The sequence below is a fragment of the Gossypium raimondii genome, chromosome 13 (assembly GCF_025698545.1).
Source record: "Gossypium raimondii isolate GPD5lz chromosome 13, ASM2569854v1, whole genome shotgun sequence".
Classification (NCBI taxonomy): domain Eukaryota; kingdom Viridiplantae; phylum Streptophyta; class Magnoliopsida; order Malvales; family Malvaceae; genus Gossypium; species Gossypium raimondii.
Window position 1 is genome coordinate 44,907,363 of NC_068577.1, and position 13,388 is coordinate 44,920,750.

Below are 13,388 nucleotides of genomic sequence, written 5' to 3' on the forward strand. Positions count from 1 at the left end.
TGTCTTCTCCTTGTAAAATAAAATATTTCCCATCACCGACGAGTTCTTCAACCGACTTCTTCCGTTAGTGGAGGTTGATGAAGATGGATCTTTTACTTTAAGAAAATATGCAAAATGAACCCCTGAGATTGTTTTGGTCAAGTGTATTGTTTTTTATTTTATTTATTTCTTTACTCAAAAGCAAATTAATTTATCTTTAATTTAAAATCGAATAAATGTATAATTTCTCGTAAAGGCAGATATAGGTGGTCAAACAGTTAACAAAAGGGCAAGTGGCGCTTTCTAATTGGGTGATGCACCATGTCATCAAAAACTTGACATTGTTAGGAGAAATTATTTTATGAATCCTCTTTACCACATTATCCATGGTTCCTATAAATTAAAAATAAATGCATATCTTTTTTCCAAATCATATTTATAGTTGGTAAGGAGAGATCATGGATGATGTGAAAAAAACAAATTATGTGTTTATTTTTAATTGGTAGGGACTATGGATGATGTGATAAGGAGTGTTCATAAAATAACTTTTCCACCGTTAGGGTTAGGTGCCAAAAGGTTGGACAGAACCAAAATATAGGTACTAAATCAAAGAAATTGAAAGTAAATGTATCATATTTTCAAATCTGTTAAAATAAAAGGATACATCTTGCAATTATCCCAAACAATTAAATCAATTGAAAATTAATATTTCCAATGATTTAATTTTTACACATATTTGATATTTCAAAATAAAAACAATCCGAGAGCTATTTATCACTTAATGGGAAAAATTTTCAATTAATTCAATTTTATTTTATTTATTTTAGTACTATATTATCATATAAAAATTTAACATTTAAAATTTGACTTTTGTCCAAGCCCGACCCGAAATATGGGCCTAAAAATTTGTCCAAGCCCAACCGAAAGAAAAATCTAAGCCCCGGCTCGGCCCGGCTTATATTAAATTTTACAATACCAAAATAACATAAAAAACCTACAAAATATAATCTAAATTAAAAATAAAAAATATATTTGATTAAAAATTAAAATATATATTTAATATATATTTCGGGCCAGGCCGGGCCAGGGCTAAAAAAGTTTTACTCGAGGCCCGGTCCATTTTCTAAACGGGCCTCGTTTTTTTCCCAAACCCATATTTCGGGCTTATATTTTTACCCAAACCCTCCCATTTTTCAGGCAGGCCGTCGGGCCGGGCCGGGTAGCCCAAACCATGATCACCTCTACTGATTATATTCCGTAATTAATTTTGAGTAATATATCAAACAAAATTTTTAACTTATTTATCATACTACACTTTAGTTAGTATTGATGGAAGAATCCAGTTTAGAAAAAGGTTTTCAGTTACAGCAAAAATTTAATATTTTTGAAAACCAACTGATTTGTGATATTTATAACAATAAACTTTTTCTGAAAGGTACCTGCACTTTGTGTGAGATGAATTTAAATCATTTTTGGCTTTCAACCGAATGATCTTTTTCACTATCCTCGTACTCCAAATTGCACTGAGTGTGGGCTCGAACAACACGAACCAAACACAAAACAAGAAACAACTTAATTACTTTCAGTAGGAAAATAACTTCTCTCTTTATAAATTGAAAAGTTTGTTATCCTAACAAATAGAATTTATGCTCAGGAATAAATTCTCTCTATTTTTCAACAGAATCTACTAGAGCTGTCTATTAGGGATAGATAGGAGAATCCTTGTTGAATAAGGGTTACACAATAATATTATTTAAATAGAAAACATTTCTCTAGCCCAACTAGGAGAGAGGGGGCAGCACTTAGACAGTAATACTAGGTTGCCGCCCCTCACATGTAATATGAGGGGATTTGGGCATCTCTTATATCGAGTCAAATTATATGTTCTTCATAAATTTTTGACTCGGCACTTTATAATTTAATCCAATCCAATATTTATTTTCTATTTATCAAAATAAATATTAATTAATTAAATTAACTATATTAGTTTCTCAATTAAATAATTTTTCAACCCAATTTTAATTCCATTAAAGTCATGACAACTTTATCGTAAAAGAATCTATAATAAAATATATTTAATTTCTTTATTTAATGGATTCATAATGACTAATTAATTTAACTCCATTGTCTAACTTTAATTATTTAATTATAATTAATTAAATAATAATTTGAAATTTTAAATTAATTCTTAAGTCATTTTTATACTTAGCGAGAAACCACATTCATTTGTGAATGTGACTCATTTCTCTAACTTCATTATTTCCATTCATTTCTGTTTTTTGGTTTTACATACAATTCATTTTTAGTTTTAACGAGCTAGTGGAGGGACTGATTGAACATATATAATTAGGGCTCAAATAATTCATAATTAAGTTTTAGCTTTTCGCTTATTAATTATAAGTTTATTTAGTCACGAAGTTATTCCACTATTGTATTGTGATTGAACTCTCCCTAATTACATACCATTATGAAAGCTACTTAATAAATGCATGCCCAATAACCTTGTTATGAGTGTGTTACCCTCGTAGGATATATTTAATCAATTTGAGATAAATTCGTTTTCCCAATATAATCTTATTTTATCTCATGATAATCATTATTTATTTGTTTATTAAAAGTCAATTGCTATTAAATAGTAGTTAAGTCATTTATCACAAAGACAAACAACCCGTGGTCACGTTTACTTTTCATCTACCTTGTAATGCAAATGATAGGATATAATTTATTTCCACTACTTTGAATGGTCTTACATACTACATAAGTCATATACCCAATGCACTAGTTTTCAATTCCTTATCTATTTGAACTATACTTTTATTTACATCAAATATACGAGTCACACATACATAGTCTATCATTCACTCAAGATTAAGGTACCCCACATTATGAACGTCACGAGTGAATAAACCATAAACGAATGTAAAATCTATTCTATTTGGGTCTTGTCTGATGTATTGTCAGTCCATTAACCACATCTAGGTCTCTATCTTTTGGGTGTCATCCGCTCTAATGCTCAAGATAAAGCATCTCCCCAATTTGACTTGATAGACTACATCTTAGTCTTTCAATCGGTTTGCTCATTTTAGATTAGACTAAGAATATGTTTAGGTTCATCTATTAATACAAGTTGTTTTTTCTGCATTACAATCCAACCACGTAATACCACTTAGTATTAGTTAAACGTTAGATAACTAGTGAATCAATATTTACTTCTATTTTGCTTTGCATGCAAAAATATTAAGGACAATATACAAATGATATTAATGTAATTAATGAATATTTTATTAAACCAATTTATTAAAAAATAAGTATACTTAAACGAAATTACTAAACTAAGGGCACTAGATCCCAACAAGTACCTTCATTTAAAATTTTCTAAAAATTTATTGATGTGACATTTGAATTTTTAAAAAATATATATGTTCATTTAGTAGTGATGTAACAAAAAATATATTGAAAATGTTGAAGTAGATTTTTCTTAAAACTTTCATTTGAACTCGTCATAATAAAATAATTTTTTAGAATAGTATTCTTAAAAAATTATTATTATTATGGTTGAAATAGTTAACAATATCAACAGTTTGAATTAACTAATGACATTATAAAAGTAGAAAGGCCAACTTATGTAAAAAATTAAAGTATATGGAGTAAAAATAAAATTTGATCATCATATTATAATGTAAAGAAAAAAGCAAACCCCAAAGATGAGTTACTCTTGGAGACTCTAAAGGCATTTATATTATATACAACTACGTAACGCTTTGATCGAAGGTTAAAGTATTAGCTATTTGCACTAACTAATAACATTATAAAAGGTTAAATTATGTTATGTGTCCCTATAATTTGCAAAAGTTATAGATATACTCCTTAAACTTTTCAAATCGGACAACTTTAGCCTTTGTAATTTTTTATTTTTGAAATTTTAGTTTTGACCAAATAGTAACAATTAAATATGTTTGATTAAATTTTTCTATTGGTCATATACTAATACATGCATGGATGGGGTGAAATTTATTAAATTTCATTTACCGAAGTTGTCAATTTTTAAGTTTGGAAAATCATCAGACATACGATGACTTTTTGGATGAGATCCAGACATTTATTGGTTAATATGTCTTCATAGCATTCAGAGCTCCATCTCTTATCTTTGAAACACACTTTGAATCACTCAATTTGAGTTCGGGAGCTCAAGTTATGACTATTTTAGTGAAGACTATGCGAGCAAAATTTCTAGACGAGATTATGACGAGAATTACAAGTTTCGGGCTTTTAATTCGAGTTTAAATCATATTGGGTTTGAGTTTTAAGCTTAATTTTTATTATATATGAGCCCAATATTATATTTATTAGCTCTTATTATTTTATTATTTCAAATTTTTAATAATATTAAGTAGTTTAAGTTATTTAGGAGGTTTATGTCAATAAGAAAATTTAGCTTAAAACTACTATTTGTTTAGATTAATTAGAGTTCTAGTATACTTAAGAGTTTTATTTAGATTTATTTAACTAGCCTATGTATAGGCCGTTGCATTGTACACAAATTAGACAATTATTTTCATTAATAAAGTTTTCAACTCTAGGAGTTAGTTTCTTTGTGCAAGATTTATTTCTTGTGATTTTTAGAAGTAGTTTTTATTTTTTTATTTTTTTTAAGGAGTCGTGAGTATTTATTCTTCACTCTTCAATTTGCCAATAACTATTTCTTGAAGGGTTGATTAGAGACATTAATTGAGTTTGTTGGGATTTATATCTCAAAGGGTTTAATTGGACATTTATCCTTCTATCCATCATATCCATCGGTTTATCGTTCCATCTTCCATTTTGCTTTAATTTATTTTTTCACTATTTAGTTATTATTTTGAATATTTATCCTTTATTTTTTTCTTATTTCCTTTTTTCTTCTAAAATTATTTAATTTCTTCCTTTCATGTCACATCCAAATCTTTTATTCTTGAGTCGAACAACTTGAATTCGATCATTCTTCCGCTTCCACCTCACTCACGTATCATATACTATGTGTAAAGTTGTATATTTCGTCCATGTTCTTCAATTGGATCATTCTTAATTGTTATATTTTTTTCATTTTTTGAAATTTTAGTAATGCAAACGATAACTTATAAATTCATTAACTGCTTTTTTTAGTAATATGTGGAAATAACAACTTTTCATGGCATCACACATGCAATAATATATTTGCCACATCAAATTTTGAAAATGGAAGAGCTTAACGTAATAAATTTAATAGTTATCATTTAGTCGAAATCAAAATTTTAAATTTGAAAAGTATATGAACTAAAATGACCAAATTATAAAATACAGAGACTAAATTTATAAATTAGCATAAAACAAGAACTCATAATACAATTTAATTTTATAAAATAAAGAGATATGAATTATATTACAAATTAAAGTATATCTATGTATTAAAATTAAAATTTAAGCATAAAAAAATTAAAACAAAAAAATAAATATTTTGTAAAAAAAGGAGAATTATACATATGCCAAAAAAGGAAGGCGTAAGTTTCACGGGGCTAGACTTTTAGTCTTGTAATTTGTGCGGCATTAGATGATTCTTTCGACTCAAATTGTTCCTAAGTTAGCCTAACTCCACAAAGTGAGGATTCTCGCAAAATTCCTTCAAGGCACCAATTTATATAATGAAAGCAACTCAAGCCAAAAGAATGGTCAAAAGAATAGAATAATCATAGAAAAACAATGCACGAGAGGTGTTTGAGTAAATACTCTTAAGGAATTCTATTCCTCTAAGAATTTAGGATACAATGATGAATGAATGATTTACAATTGAGGGAGAGACTTTCTATTTATAGTTGAGCTCCCTAAATCCAATGATCTAGCTAAATTTATATTGACAAATGAGATGAGACCTATCCTTACAATCAAAGGATTTACAAGATTTACACAATCAAATCAAATCAAATCAAATCAAATCAAATCAAATCAAATCAAATCTTTTTAGATATTATTTCCCTCAATCTTCTATGATTAATTTCTCTATTTGCCAAGGTAGCCTAATTTTCCATATCTATTTCATTGGACCACCCAGGCTTCAAATAGACAAACTTATTCATCAACTCTTTGAATTGGGCCAGTTCTCGTGTGTCAAATGATCCCCATCTAATCGATAGACCTCAATGGGATGCATTTTGTGCGATAGTCACGGGCTTTGAACTGCGGCTCATGACATTTTCCCTCACTCATTCTTGTAATTCCCTCGTTGCGCTTTTGGAATGACATTAACTTAATTCGTCTCAAAATTTTTTTGACACCTTAGCTCTTTATTGACTATTCTTACTATCGGATTGTCTCGTCCTTCGAAACTTTTACCTCAACTTTCGTCACCTCTTAGCTCACAATCTGTTCCACTCGTTGGTACATCTTGTTGTTAAGAAACCATTGCTCTCACTTGCCTCAATTCTGACTTACCTTGATCCAGATCCTCTTGATCCACACAACTAGGCTCCGGTATGCCCACAGCCCGTCAATTTTCTTACCTTAGAACTTTGAAAGGGCCCCTACGTTCTTACCAAGCCAATGGTAAGTCAAAATGTAAAACATTACCACAGTGTTTGAGATTTACCTTGCTCGTCACATTTACTTAGTTCGACTATCCAATTTGCATCCCTAATTTCTTCTTGAAGTTTGATGCATAACCCACCTCTCCCTTAGGTGGTAGCTCATTCGATGACTCAAAAGAAATTAGCCTCATTGATCCTAGCTTTAAAGTTTGCAGGACGACTTTTTTCTCTAAGTCCGATGTACAACTCATCTCATTTTTGGGTGGAAGCCTCTCAGATGACTCGACAAGCTCTGTCACTTTCCTTGAATTGAGTTTCATTGATCCTAGCTTTAATGTTTGCATCACAACTTTTTCTCCTAAGTCTGATTCATAACTTACCTTTTACTTGGGTAGAAGCCCTCGATGACTCAACAAGCTCCGTTGTTGCCTTTCTCTTGACCACTACTAACTTGGATTACTCTGGATAGTTTCGCAACTCATGCAGGCCACAACACAAAAAGCATTTCACTAATTTCCTCTTTGTAATAGCCTGATTTTTAGAAATATAAAAAATAGTGGTTTGAACCACCAAATTCAGCAAATAAGCCCATAAATTTTATTATGTAATAATTACGAGCCAAATATGATTTTTAAGAGATTTTTTGAATTAGAAAAATTATGTTTTATAAAGATTTATTAAGTCAAGAAATCGAGGAAAACAGGTATCGAGACCTCGATTTTATAAACCATAAATATTTACAGAGTGTCAATATGGTAGTATTAAAGTTTCGTCAGAAAATTTTAACGTTTCGGCAGTCAATTAATTAAAAAAGACCAAATTGAAAAGATGTAAAACTTGCTAACGTGATTAAATAGCTTACCAATTAAATAAGGAAAGACTAAAACAAGAAATGGACCAATTTAAGTAGCTGAGCGGTATACCGTTAAAAATTCAAAGATTTTTATGCATTTAAGGACAAAATTGGAATTATAATAAAGTTTATATGGCCAAAATTTATTTTAAGGATTTCAAGACCATTTCTTCTTTAACTTTCTGTCAAAAACAACCATGGAAGAGGATTTTGATCTGGTCTTTCATATTTTAGTTTCAAGTAAGTTCAATTCTTACCTTTTCCTTGAAATTTTTATATTTTTGGACTTTTACAATTAGGTCCAACTTAGTATTCTATTAGTTTCTAATTTGGTTGAAAGTTTTGGAAGATACCATTGATAAGTTCATATGATTTTTGTTATTTGATGATGAAATTGATATGTTAATGGATGTTTAAAGGTGTTTTATTAAAGAATTTTGGATGAAAACATGTTTTAGGGATTAAATTTAAAAGTATTGAATTTGTGGAAAAATTCTGAAATTTCATGGAATCCATGGGATGTTATTGATATGTATGAGAATGATTAGGCTTGGAGCAAGGATTAACTTGTAAGAATTTCATTTTCCGAGCCTAGGGATGAAATCGCCATGTATTAAAAATTTAGGGTCAAAATGGTAATAAACATATTGCACTAAAACAGTTTTGGGCAGCAGCAGTGGTCTAACTTTGAAAAATCACCAAAAATTGTGGGAATCAAATTAGAAAATGAATAAAATATGAAATTAAAGCTTATTGATCCTAGTTTCTCATAGAAGACACGGTGTAAGCAATGGAATTGTAAATCATGAGATATAGTAAATTTTGTGAGATAAGCTCAGAATGATTTCGGGTTCCCCTGTTCTGACTTTGAAAAATCATAAAAAATTAGAGAAAAATAATTAGGGGTATAAATTTATATTTTTAAATCTTTAATGAGTCTATTTTCAATAAAAACAAACAAGAACATCATCCAAATCTCGTACAAGGAGATAATTAATTTTTAGTGAAGAATGGTCAAAACCATCAAACAGCAGAATAGGGATGATTTTAAAGCAAAAACTGTACTTATGGGATAAACCATAAATTCTGAAAATTTTATGGCAAGAATATATGTGAGTCTAGTTTCATAGAAATTTATCAGATCTTAATTTGAATTCTGTATCTCAAGATAAAAATAATTTAGTGACTATGACACGGATGGACAACTTTGAATATACATGTAAGTAAATAGTGAAATTATAGATAATGCTACTTATAAGCGTGTAATATACATTAAGGATGTGGAATGGAGAGGAGGAAGAGGAATAAATATGAATGACTTGTATATAAATTAGTCATATGCCCGATTAATTAGTCATATGCCCGATTATAATGGATAAACGTTGAATTAGAAACGATATAATGTTTTATTTCAATTAGTTATTATGAAATTATGATTACCGTTATGTTATAAAAATCAAATTGTAAGTTCATACAGCTGAATTTAATAATTATTTCTTAGTAAATGAAAGAAATGATGAATCATTTCACATGTTTGTATTTAATGTGTGAATATTGTAAAAGTAAGAAAAATGAACTAAAAGGTCAAATTGAGTAGAACGCAGGAATGAGTACTTTTGTTCAGTGATATGTGATGAATTGACAGAAAAGACCATGGTTTGACCATGGCAACATGTGAAAATGTGATTATGTGCTTCCGCATAAGACCATAGCTGGGTTATGGCATCAGTGTGATGTGATATGTGATTTCCGTGTAAGACCATAGCTGGGCTATAGCTTCGATGTGTGATATGTGACGATGTGCAAGACCATAGTTATACTATGGCAATGTGAAAACGAAGTACTCAATTCTGTAAGACGTTCTTTAATTTGACAAATTGTGGTAAGTGTTAAGCAAATTTTATGTGATAAAACATATTGAACAGTGAAATTGAGCTCAATTATGTGATCTCATCATTTAGAGATTGTATTTGACAGGTTATGTTAATAAATTATGTGTATGTGAATTTAAGTGACAGAAATTAAACAGCTAATGATATTGAACTCATTTCATGAATCTGTCATTTGAAATTGTGATTGACAGGAAGAAATAGCGAATTGAATATGAAAATGTGAATAGAAATCATGAACTAAATGTTTATGAGATAAATAATGGCCTAATGTGATAGTATATGATGTTATCTAATGAAAGCCAAATTGAATTGTAGATGAATCGAATTATCTGAAAATGTTCTATAATCTCTGGTAATGCCTCGAAACCCTATTCTGGCGAAGGATACGGGTTATTGGTGTTATACTCTTGTTACTCTTTGCCCTTTTGGCTTTGAATCTTCCCACAGTCGAACCAAGTCTCATGGGCGTTCTATTTGACCCATCATCCCCTTCAACGGTAAACTTCTTCGAACAGCTCCACAAACTATGCACACCACCATATAAGAAATACTCCACTGACTTCTTGTTTTCTTTGGCCTCCTTGGCTTCGGCACCACTTGCGCTTGACCCAAGTCTCTCAGTCCCACTTTTTGACTTGTTATTTCTCGAAAGCATGGATCTCTTCGGCTATCTTTTTAACATATGTGAACCGTCACAAAGGAAACCTTTTATCTTGCCTCTCTTTTCCTTCATGTTATTTGGTTTCCTCTTCTTATTTCGTGGATTTTTGTTACCATATTTACCGTTTTCGTCTCCATTATCTTCATCATAGTTCCCCCTGCATATTCCCCTTTTCTCGAACTAGAAAAACTCAAGCTTGTATTTCCCTAAGCCTAACTTAACTATAGACTCCACTACTATCATGGCTTTCAACAGCTCTTGAACACTTATACGTTTCAATTTATGTCTGACCCACGACTTTAACCCATTCTTGAAGGCAAGAAATGCTTCATTCTCATTCACATCTAAAATTTAGAGCATGATTTCCTTGAACTCTCGAACATACTCCCCAACTGTGCCTCATCATGTAAGCCGTCGCAATATTTCTCGAGCTTCTTCCCCGGCATAATCTGGGTAAAGCTATCCTTTCAAGTCATGCTAAAACTCATCCCAAGTTCTAATCTCACTATATCTTTTATCTGTAAACCTGCTCCACCACTATAAAAGCTCAAAATCAGTAAGAAACATGGTATCATTATTTACCTTAATAGCTTCGTCCATAATGCCTTTGACACGAAACTATTACTCCATTCTCCATAAAAAGTTGTCCACATTGCATGCAAACCTTATTTTCACAAACTTTTTGGCTCCGGGGCGTCTACATCGCAATTGAATGTTGCACTTGACACTCATTTACCCATGATTGCTCGACACAAGGCGAGCTGTCCCTCGAGCTTCTCTATTCTTGTGCTCAAAGCCCTAGTCATGGCTATTGTTTCCTCCTTCAAATCGATCACCATAGCTTCGAGAGCATTGCTCCTCTCCATCAGCTTATTCCTCATTGAATTAAGTACATCTTGTACATTTTCCACATTAGTCTTGTGAGACTCCAACACAAACTCCTTAAGTTGATCCTCCATTAAATCAAACCCATCGGTGCGTCCCACAACCACTTCAATTAAATCCTATGGGTCCTAGGTTCAAGTCTCCGCACTCTCATATTTTTTTATTATTTAATTTTTGGTCAACTTTGTCATGCTACACCCTATTATCATCCATCACCGATTACCATGCTTAAGGGAGATTCTTTCCTTTCTTTTCAAGTCAACCTACTATATTTACTCCATCATGATCCCTTTTTTACTTATTATTTCCTCTACATACCATTTTTCTCTATCTTTGTCATGTGAAGTGGTTCATTGTACCTAGACAACTTAATTCACTATTGAACCAATTTTTTCATCACACTTCCCTTCTATTATCGTCCCTCTCTCCAACTCCTTCCTTTCTCTCCATTTTTTTCTTTCTTTTGTTTTAGCCATCAACCACCTTTGCATTTTTACTCATCTCCTCCACTACTATCTTGCCAAAGAAACCACCGTTGAATCTCCATGTTGCGACCGTACCTCTCATACATTTTTGCTCCTTTGCCGTTGTAGCACCACTGTTCACCACCTTTGCACACCACCATCTAAAATAGCCACTTTTTCTTCTTTTCATTCTCTCCCTCTTTTCTTATTCCCGCATCATTCCTGCTCCCCTCTTCCTCTGTCGGGTCCTCACCAAACCATTGTTGCCATCATCGCCGCCATCACACCTCTACCAACAGTTAATAATTTTCCTCATTTCTTTATCCATTTCTGATTTCTTCAACTCTTTATAGTAATCGAAATCCTTTTATTTTATTTTAAAAAAGTCTTTGAATTATTTTAATATTATCACACTTTTTGACTCACTATTTCTATTGATCAATTTTTATAGATTTGGTTCCTCCTCTAACATATGATTTCGGTAATCCATCAAATCCCTCTATTCAATCAAGTCAAGGTAAGTGATAGTGGATTGAAAACCCTTATTTTCTTCCCTACTTTTCCTCTTGGTTGAATGTCTTTAAGACATATAGTGTAATTTCCCTCGTGTACTAACATATCATATTTTATGTTTAATGAAGGGCTAATCGACACCATTCCAGAAAACTCCTAATTTTGGGAACGAAACCATTATACGAACGATTATCATAAGAATAAGTTTAAATGGGTGATTTGATTTTAGTGTGTAATAAATGAGTGATTAAAAAGGTCGATTAATAATTGAAAGTCATTTGATAACAGGTCGATATTCCTTTAGTTAAGATCCGAGTGTAGACGTTCATTAGAGTGGAGTTTCACACCGGATTTACTATCAAGTGTGGGTCTAACTTTTTACAAGATAAATAAATATCATTAAAAATGCTTAAATGATATATTATTACTTGATCTATGTTTTATGCGAACACCATGAGTATTCTAAAATGGGAGATTAAATTTGTCAAAATAGACTATGCAAGTAAGCTAACGATTTGTGAAAGCATGTTGTATGACTATATTTATTACTAATTTGAAAAGCATATTGATCTCATTCTCATGATATGTGATAAAATGACATATATGAATTATTCATGACTGTTAAAAAGTGATGTATTGAAATATCGAGATTAAATGTGATTAGCATGTCAAAACATGCCTATGTAATCCTAAAGTGTTTAATGATTCTATAGGCATGAGTTACATGCCTAAAGTGTTATTTTGGAATAAGTGAAAATATGTTATTACCATATCACACGCATGGGGTAGGATATGTGTAAGGAGGAAGTATTGGTAGCCTTGTCTGCATTATTGGCAGTTTGTCTGCACTATTAGTGGCTTGACCACATTATTGGCAGCTTACCTATAACACTGGCTGTATGTTTGCACTAATGGCAGTTTATCTGCATTACTGGTGGCTCAACCATATTACTGGCAGCACTATCAGCATTACTGGTGGCACTGTCTATAAATTGGAGTGTTTGGATGTACAAGTTCTAGGGAACTCGGTTGAGGAGTGTAGCGGTGATGGGTAGGATGTTTTAAATAAATATGCATAACTGTTTTATAAAAATCGCATTGCCATGATCATATGCATAAAGTGAATTGTATAATTTGATTGATTATTATATGCTTATTGATATTTATTTGTTAAAAGACTCACACTAGGCTTAAAAAGCTCACTCCTTTAGTGTTATAACCTTTCAGGTAATACTCGAACTTAAGGCTTCGATTTAGCATTCGGTGGAGCCTCTTGGATGGATTTTAATAATAGATTCATAAACTATTTGGTTGTTGTTTGTGGACTTTGGAATTTGGACATTTTTTATTTGGATTGTTGTTTTATTTTACAACTTTAAACTTCCATACACGCATGCTTGTTAAAAATTCAAATATTTAAATTTATGTGTTTATTTAAATTACTTATGATTTTAGTTGGTTTCAAATAAGACTATAAATTTGTTGATTTTCTAAGTCATTTTGAAAATCCACTTGCTAATGATTTTACTCAAAAATAATTTTCTTTAAGAAATAATTAAATTACAAATTCCTTGTTTTACCATTTAAAATGATTTTACGACAAAA